The sequence below is a fragment of the Plectrocnemia conspersa genome, unplaced genomic scaffold, assembly GCF_051122295.1.
Source record: "Plectrocnemia conspersa isolate PC_06_02 unplaced genomic scaffold, ASM5112229v1 ptg000003l, whole genome shotgun sequence".
In the NCBI taxonomy this organism is placed as follows: domain Eukaryota; kingdom Metazoa; phylum Arthropoda; class Insecta; order Trichoptera; family Polycentropodidae; genus Plectrocnemia; species Plectrocnemia conspersa.
The window spans coordinates 14,888,874-14,898,697 of NW_028277167.1; positions in this window are offsets into that span (position 1 = coordinate 14,888,874).

Below are 9,824 nucleotides of genomic sequence, written 5' to 3' on the forward strand. Positions count from 1 at the left end.
TTTTAATGTTCTAGAGTGCATTTTGTGACAGTCAGATGCTATGTTAATATTTGGTTCACGGGTGACTAACGGCACTTGGGAACGATTTCTTCAAGTCAAACATTATAAGTCATCAGTGACTGACATGGTGCGATACGTGTTAAAGCTCGTTTTAGAGGAGCGTTCTCGAATGCTGACGTCCTGGTCGCGACAGTTAAGAATAATATCTAGGACACTTTACACCCCCGCAGCTGAAAATCGCTTAGCATCGAATGATTATCAAGATAATTCCTCCAGAAACTTTAAAAAAGTGCTTTATTGAGTACATGTTACGTGGAAAATACAATCAATTGTATCTCAACGTTCATAACAAAAAGAGATAAAGTGGCTCAGATTCCTGGGTGACCCTCTAAAGAGGCCCTCGCTTTCTGGGTGGCGCGGACGTTTGGCGCATTACAGCCAGTCGTTCTTAAGGGCATAGGACAAAAAGGAGCGCGCTCTACTTTCTTTCTGGTCGACGATTCAAAATCTCGGTGAAAGCTCAAAATCATTGGCGTTGGTTGAAGGAAAAAATCTTTCAAAAACGTATGACTCAACAAAATTTTTTTCGGTACGCCCAGATTTTTATATTTCTTAGAAAGCAATTTTAAATTTGCTATCGAGAAATATTCATTTGAATAATAATGCTGATTGTGAAAGTACTACCTAGAAAGTGTGTGCTTTTGAAGGCAATGTTCTGCTCCTTTTATTTATTGTAAGTATAAAAAGGGCCGAAGGAAATCTGAAATGTATCAGTACATATGTCTCAAAAAACTGTAGTTTTGTGCAGATTCATTATTTGAGGTCGGTTTTAACTTTTTTTTATACATACATATGTACATATATTCTCGCTATGGTTTTTTTTCCAGAGTTGGGCCCCTCAAAGAGAACGGGCCGCGGGAATTTGTCCCATCTCTGCAAGCCTGCATATTATACTCTGGTTAATCTTACAATGTTTTCCATAAGGTGAAAATATTTGCTTTTACAAATGCTATTGATTACATTATTATAGTAATTTGTCTACAAGTAATTATGGCGAGATTATAAGACACGGCTATAATACATTCTTAGAACAACCAGAGTTTAAATATTGTTTGCTGCTGTACATAAAATTCAATTGCAAATCAAAATTACATTTTTATATTTTAATAATAATGTTAGTTAATAGATGTCACTAAATAAATAAAAATAATTATTTTTTATAATAAAAAAAATAATTATTTTTTTAAACTAATTAATAAATTAGTTTAAAAATTGTTATTGTTAATGAAATGTATTTTCAATAATATAAATAAAATAAGTTAAAAATACCAACAACTTTTTAGATATTTATAAATTTATTATTATTGCTAGTCAACCAAAGATGTCCGTAGTAACAACGTAGTGAAAAATTACCTAACTTGTTTGAATAACGTAAGATTTTCCAGATAAAAATGTAATATTTTTTATTGTGCCTAAATTACAAAGATCCATTAGTGTTTTACAAATTTACTTTCATACAAATAACATTACTTATTATATTAATTTTTAAATAATGCGATAAGTTGTATTCCAATACGCATGACAACAAATTCACTAAACATGATATATTTAACTGATTTTTTTTATAAAATTTCACCTGTCACATGATACTATACCGATTTATTCGCTTTGTCGGGCGTGTAGCGTCAATAATGATGTTTATTGAAATATAATGATATAATGATATGTGTGGCAAAAAAATGGCTTTTTCTAAATCACAACAGTAAACAATGAAAAATACGTTTTTCGACCAGAGAGGATGACCTGTTAAACTAACTGGAATCCTTATATGTATAAAAATTCGTTTATGTGTCCATTAAAAAATGAAACTCTCGATTCACGTGCGTTCGATGCGTCCAATGAATATATTAGTTTTATATAATATGAATAAAAAAAGAAGCCCGCGAGTGAATCGAACGTTGAACGCGCTGGCAATTAACCGAATAAGCCGTTCAACGAACGGCAGCGGTTTAATTATAAAAATTTGAAGTTAATTGACAAAATTATATGAATTATCGGACATATTACAAACAAACACTTAACGCGTCCGCACTTAATCTCGAACGCGATTATACCACGCGTTTTGTCAGCGTTTAGCGACGATTAATCAATTATTATCCACTCAATATAAACTGCGCGCAATAAATAATATAATGTGTATAATAAATATTGTATGCGAAATTATGACATTTTAACAACTTAGGCTAATCAAAGAAATGTTAGTAAATACAATGCAGATTTGGTGATCTTATCTATTAACTAGAATTACTCAATTACTGTTGCCATAAAAATACAGTTAAGATTCACTAAGAAGTTCACATTTAAAAATTAAATCTAGCGATTTTCAACTAAACATGTAAAACGTTTAAAAGTTGATTGTCTCATTTCAGGCATTAAATATCTACATGGATTCTATACTAAGGTAATCTCAATACCTGTGTAAATCTTGTACTTTATTTCGCTAGCTTTGGTTTAAAAGTTACATTGTTTTGTAGGCAAAAAAAGTCATAATGGTATTAAAAACGTTAAAGGCCGTAAGCCAACAGTCAATTCACAATTGAAGAATATGTAAAAATATAAATAGCGACGGCTTTAGAATAATTTAATGGGTATTATAATTGGTTGTGCAATGTTTCAAATGTACTATTATATAATAAATGTGATTTAGTAGTTACAAAAAATTGTTCCCGAAAAGTAAATGTTTGGGGAATGAGGGCAAAGGAGCTTTGTTCCAGGGGTTTGTTGTAAGAATATTAAAGTAAATGTCTTAGGAAAAAATAGTATTCAAAAAATATGTCGCCTTTCTCTAAAGTCTTATTTTATATGAAATAAAAATTGTTGTGCTTGTTATATTAAATTTGTGAGGAAAATTGTATGTTAAATAAATAAAAACGCTTTTCTAAAATAAAAAAAGGATTTTTCAATATTTCCATACATATATTTTTTTTTGTTTATTGATGTATTTATTAAAATCCCTTTGTGGCAAAAAATAAAATAATACTGTTTCAAAAAAGGTATTTAAAATACCATTTTTTAATAAATGCGTTTTTTAAAGCAGCGATTTTACAATCATGCTAATTTACTTTTATCTATATATTATTTTTCAATCAAATATATAATACTATAGGTGATATGGATTTTCTTGTATTTAAAGAAAATTATAAATGCATTTTTCACAAACTAAAAACCCGAGGGTAAGGATCAATTTGTTTTTAGTTAAAATAAGACAGATTATAAGTACACATATGTAATTATAAAAATATTAAAAAAGATTAAAAAAAAATCAAGAAAATAATTATTTATATAATTTTAATGACAATTACAAGTACTATTACACATTTTCTTGAAAAATGCATAATGAATTAATATATAAAAATAAATTTGATATCTATGATGTATCAATATGATATATAAGAGCAGAAAATATAAATTATTTTTTTTATATTTAAATGCAATAAAATCCAAATAAATATATACAGAAATAATTACTACAAAAAATATTTTTGTATAGAAACTGTAAAATATAGCGTTTAATTTGTTATTTATATAAATTCAATGTGAGGTTAAGAAATTTAGAATTTATTTTTTTCATGAAATTATCAAAAATATTGTATTATATTTTAAAATTATATGTTATACTTATAACTATGCCGATAAAAAATATTTTTTTATTTAAGTTGTGGAATATAGCTTTAGATTTTTTATTTATATAAATATAAAAATAAGTTTAGTAAATAATAAGATTCATTGTTTTCTTAAAATTAATAACGTGTTGATAAATTTAAATTATATATGGTTAAATAATATCTAGAAAATATCACAAAATATTTTTTCTTACGTTGATAGATTTTTATATGAAATTGTGGAATATAATTTTAATATTTTTTAAATAAATAAATGATTAGGAATTCTGGAATTAAAGATTTTCTTGAAATTAGCACAAGAAATGAGAAAATAAATATGATACATACAACTGTAATATTTAAAAGCAAAAACAAATATTTTTTGCTTAAATCTAAAAGAAACTGAATTATAAGTACACATATTTAAAATATTTTAAATAACAAATATTTAATATGATAAGAATAAAAAAAGTTTTGGAAAAAAATTGGAAAAAGTTGCTTTTAATTTTTAAAGTTAAAAATATTAGGATTAACTATTTTTTTATATAACAAAATAGATGTTAATGTAAAATTATATATGGCACAAATAAATGGTATAGAAAAAATATTATAATAAAAATATTTATGCTTTAGTTAAAAGCTTTTTGAAAGATGTATTATATAGCTTTTTTTTTTTTTTTTAGTAAATATATAATTATTAAGTCTATAAGTATTAACATTTTAAATTAAATATGATATACATAACTTTAATATTATGTCTAAAAGCAGACAATAAAATCAACTTTATTTTCTTATAGTAATAAAAATCAAATAGTTGAGAAAATAAATTAAGAGAAAAAACGTTTAAAAAATATTTTTGATTCTAATTGTAGCCTTTGATTTATTATTTTTAATAATTAAATAACAAGTGAAGAACTATAATTTTTTTTGTAATTACCGAAAAATTGTTAAATTAAAATTATATACGATAAAATTAACTGTTATGTCTACAAAACGACAATAAAAATATATTTTCTTTCGTTAAAGGTTTTTTGACTGAAGTTGTATTATACAGTTTTAGATTTAATCTTTTTTTTAATAAATGAATAATTAACCCTTTGGCTACCGAAATCCGATATATCGGCTTTGGCTACACTAGCGAGAACTGCCGGATCCGACGGAACCGAAATCGTATCCAATACATTTTCAACCGTCTGTAGGGTAATTGCTTCAGGGGTATATAACATTTTTTCAAATATATGTTATAAATATATTATAATCATTATTTTTTTTTTTTCATTATTATTTTTATTTATATATATATATATATATATATATATATATATATATATATATATATATATATATATATATATATATATATATATATATATATATATATATGTGGTTGAATGCGTTTTCGCGGAGAAATATTTGGTTAATATTTCTAGGAGTCGATCTGAACAACCACATGCTGGGCTTTGCCCACACCGGATGTTCATATTCTCAATTTTCCCCTGAGGATGGCCGGGCGAATCTGGCCGAAACGTAGGGACCATGATTCCACACGGAATCAAAAAAGTACGCGGAGTAATCCGACTCCTAGAAATATTAACCATATATATATATATATATATATATATATATATATATATATATATATATATATATATATATATATATATATATATATATATATATATATATATATATATATATATTTATGTATATATATATACGTGCGCTCAATCGCTCTGCGAATCGAGACAAGGACGGGGGACACGCCACCTTGGAGGCCACATTCCTCAGACTACCGGAGATCAGCTAGTGGAGACCAGCGACCAGGACGGGGGACACGCCACCTTGGAGGCCACATCCCTCAGACTACCGGAGACCAGTTAGTTGAGACCAGCGACCTAGGAATCACGAGGCGGAGGACATAAACCAGATCGGAGGCACCGGAAAAGCCGAAGGTAAGCTTTTCCTGGTTTTTCCGGGATTTTTCCGAGCTTTCCCGACATTTGGGAAGGCTTTGGGATTTCCTGGATTTTCCGGCTAAATTTTCCGAGCGACTTCTTTGCCTCGCAAAATCTTAGGAGGCTTTCCCGATTTTCCGGGATTTCCCGGATTTTCCCGGGATTTTCCGAGGATTTTCCGGGTTTTTCCTGACACCAAAGGAGACATCAGGGTTTTTCTTGGTTTTTCTGTTTCCCGAGGAATAAAAACATGCGGGAACAGATGAGAGAGCTGAGGAGCGCAATCGTGGCCATGGAGGATTTCATAAAGGAGCACCGCACTGTGCATCTAAAACTCCAAGAACATGTCATCAGGGCCAAGCGTGCGCTCGTTGGCTTGGAGTCAATCGTCGGGCCGCGGACATCTGTGTCATGCGCGGCGCCAGCAGGGTCTGCCGTGGGATCATCCGCAGCCGCTGCCTCCTCGGCGGTGGGCAAGTCTCCGGCGGCCATCGCGTCCGCGGCCGCCGCTCCCCCTGCGGCTGCCGCGGTACCTGCGTTGGCGACGTCCCTAAAAGAGAAAACGCCCTGCGCCTCAGAGTGGCAGCAGGTACCAGCCACCAAGGGGAAAAAAAACATGAAGAAGACGGCGCCGAGAGGCCTAGCCCCGGCGAAGGCCGAACCGGCGAAGACGGTTGCGGCGAAGAAGAAGACCTCCAGGACGACAACGACCCCATCGTCGAGGAATGCAGCTGCGACGAAGAAGAAAGGCACCCCTCAGGCGAAGAGTGCTACAGCTGGCCCGCGAAACGAGGCGATCGCTGTGAAGACGGGACCTCTGTCCTTTGCGGATGCAATCCGTGCCATCCGGAAGGGAGTGACATCCCCCGAATCAACGGCGGATGTCAGTCGGATAAGGCAGACGAGGAGCGGGGAGGTCCTCCTCGAGATGAAGCGCGGCTCAAAGAAGACGGAAGAGCTGATGACCGCGATCCAAGCGACGCTCGGAGAAGGAGCGCAAGCACGTCGACTGGTGCCCCAGATGCGCGTCGCCCTCCGAGACCTCGACGGAGGAACCAACGCGGAGGAAGTGGTCGAAGCCATCCGAGCCGCGGCAATCGAGGCGACCGACGCGAAGGTCGCATCTATGAGGACGGCGTTCGGGGGGACCCAGACAGCGATCGTCGTCATGAACAGGACGGCAGCCGTCTCACTGGTGGCGCTAGGGAGGATCCGCGTAGGCTGGATATACAGCCGAGTCCGGGTTGCACATTTCCAGATGCGCTGCTTCCGGTGCCGCGGCACGGGCCACGTCGCGTCCAAGTGCACGGACCCGCACGACCGGAGCAAGGAGTGCCACCGCTGCGGCCTCGAAGGCCACAAAGCGGCAACCTGCACCACCAATACCGGCAACATGGCAGAGAGGGCGCTGCAGACGAAGGAGTGATCCGCGTACTGCAAATAAACCTGCATGGGTGCAGGTCGGCGCAGGACTTGATGTTGCAAACGGTCGGAGAGCGCCACACGGACGTCGTGCTCGCATCTGAGCAGTACCGGCACGACCAACATCGGTGGTACGCCGGAGCGGAGTGCAGGTGCGCAGTTTACGTGCCATCGGCGCGGCTGAGGGAGGCCGCGGTCGGGACGGCCGACGGCGAGGGTTTCGCGTGGGTTGAGCTCGAGGGGATACGGCTGTACAGCTGTTATTACTCCCCGAACTCGCCCATAGACGCCTTCGCCGCGGACCTGTCCCGACTTGCAGACGATATCTCCTCCTCGAGATTGCCAGTGGTCGTCGCCGGAGACTTCAATGCCAAGGCACCCGAGTGGGGCTCCGCACTGACGGATCGCCGCGGAGCCCTGCTTGCAGAAACAGCGTCTCAGTTGCATCTGCATACGGCCAATATAGGGAACGCCTTGACGTTCAGAAGAGGAGACACAGGCTCTGTACTGGACGTCACATTTACGAGCGCGTCGATCGCTCACCGCCTCACCGGGTGGCGCGTCCTGGAAGACGTATACTCGGCGAGCGATCATATGTACGTAGAGTTCGAGCTGATGACACAAACTCTGCGCCCGAGACCCCCGCTCTCACAGAGCGGATGGGCGTCGCGCAAGCTGGACGTTGAGCTGCTCGACGAGGCGGTCGCCGTGAGAAGAGACGCGGTGATCGACGCTGCACGTGACGGAACGTCATCGGAGCAGATCGTAGAAACGTTCAACGGCCTCTTGCGCCAATGCTGCGATGCGTCCATGCCTCGAAGAAAAGGAACGCCTCGACGGCCCGTCTACTGGTGGACTGAAGAAATAGCGAACCTCCGCCGCGAGTGTCTCATGGCACGCAGAAAGGCGCAAAGGAGACACGGAGACGCGAACCTGAGGGAAGCCTACAAGCAGGCCCGAAGAGCCCTCAAGATCGCCATCAGTGTGAGCAAGTCTCGGTGCTGGGACGAGCTGTGCGCCACGCTGAAGGAGGACCCGTGGGGCACACCGTACAGGTTGGTGAGGGGAAAACTCCGAAAAGCCACCGTCGACCCGTACTTGGAAGACGAGGACAACATGGAGCGGATCGTCGACGGACTCTTTCCCCAACATCCTGAAGAGACCTGGTCCAGCTGCGAGATCGACTCGGTCGACGAATTGAACACACATACACCGTTCACCGAAGAAGAGGTAGCCGCCGCAGCAAAAAGGATCAGCGTTAGGAAGGCGCCGGGTCCAGACTGCGTACCGAACGCGGTCGTAAGACGGATCGCTACAATGGACCCACAGCTACTGACCGCGGTCTACAACGCCTGCCTGCAGGCAGGCACGTTTGGGACATCGTGGAAGCGGCAGCGGCTTGTGCTGATCCCCAAGAAGAAGGGAGCTCCACCGGGCCCGTCCGCATACCGTCCCCTGTGTATGCTGGATGGGGCCGGAAAGCTGTTCGAGAGGGTGATCCTCCAGCGGCTGCAGAGCGTCCTCGAAAATAAAACGTCAGGGCTGTCTGATCGACAACATGGCTTCCGTCCCGGCAGATCGACCATCGATGCCATAAAAAGGGTCGTATCCAAAGTAAGAGATGCATGGCAGGGCAGCCTTGGAGCCAGCAGACACGCGATGATGATAGCCCTCGATGTTCGCAACGCCTTCAATTCGGCCAACTGGGGGCTGACGGTTAAGGCGTTGACTGCGAAAAAAACCCCAGCATACCTGGTGAGACTCATTGAGAGCTATTTCACGAACAGGGTGCTGGAGTATGAAATCGGAGGCGAGAAGCGTTCCCGCCGGGTGACGGCAGGCGTCCCTCAGGGTTCGGTACTGGGGCCTTCACTCTGGAACGCCATGTACGACGAGCTGCTGCGCTTGGAGATGCCCGACGGCGTCGAGCTGGTCGCGTTTGCCGACGACGTCGCGGTCGTCGCAACAGCCAAGCGTCTGACGCAGCTACAGCAGGTCGTAGAAGAGGCGCTGCAGGCGATTCAGAGCTGGATGGCCCGAGTTGGGCTCGCACTCGCGACGGAGAAAACAGAAGCTGTATTCTTTACGCGGAGGCGCAGGTTACAACCGCCCAGGATAGCGATCGACGGCTTTGAAGTGCCCTTCAAGAGAGAAATCCGCTATCTGGGTGTCCAGATAGACGACAAGCTGCGCTTCGTCAGGCACGCCGAGGCGGCGGCGGCGAAGGCGGCGCGCGTAGCGGAGGACCTCGCCAGGCTGATGCCGAACATCGGAGGGCCGAGGCAAAACCGGCGACGACTGTATAACGAGGTCGTCCACTCGGTCCTCCTCTACGGCGCCCCGATCTGGGCGCAGGCCATGATCATAGAGAAAGCCAGACTCAGCCTCGCGAGGGTACAGAGAAGAAGCCTGCTGCGTGTAGCCTCCGCGTACAGGACCGTGTCCGAGGACGCCGTTCTCGCTCTATGCGGCACGCCGCCGTTGGATCTCCTCGCCTTGGAGAGACAGGCGATCTACAACGGCTGCGAGAAGGTGGCTGCCAGAGCTGCGACCGTGACGGAATGGCAGAGGAGATGGGACGCGTCCACCAAGGGCCGGTGGACGCACAGACTCATCGGCGATCTGTCGGCCTGGGTCGGCAGGAAGCACGGTGAGCTTTCGTACCACCTCACACAGGGAATGACCGGACACGGATGCTTCGGTATTTATTTGAAGAGGATCGGCAAAGCGGCGAGTGCCGAGTGCCTCCATTGCAACGCCGGAGAAGACGACGACGCTGAGCACA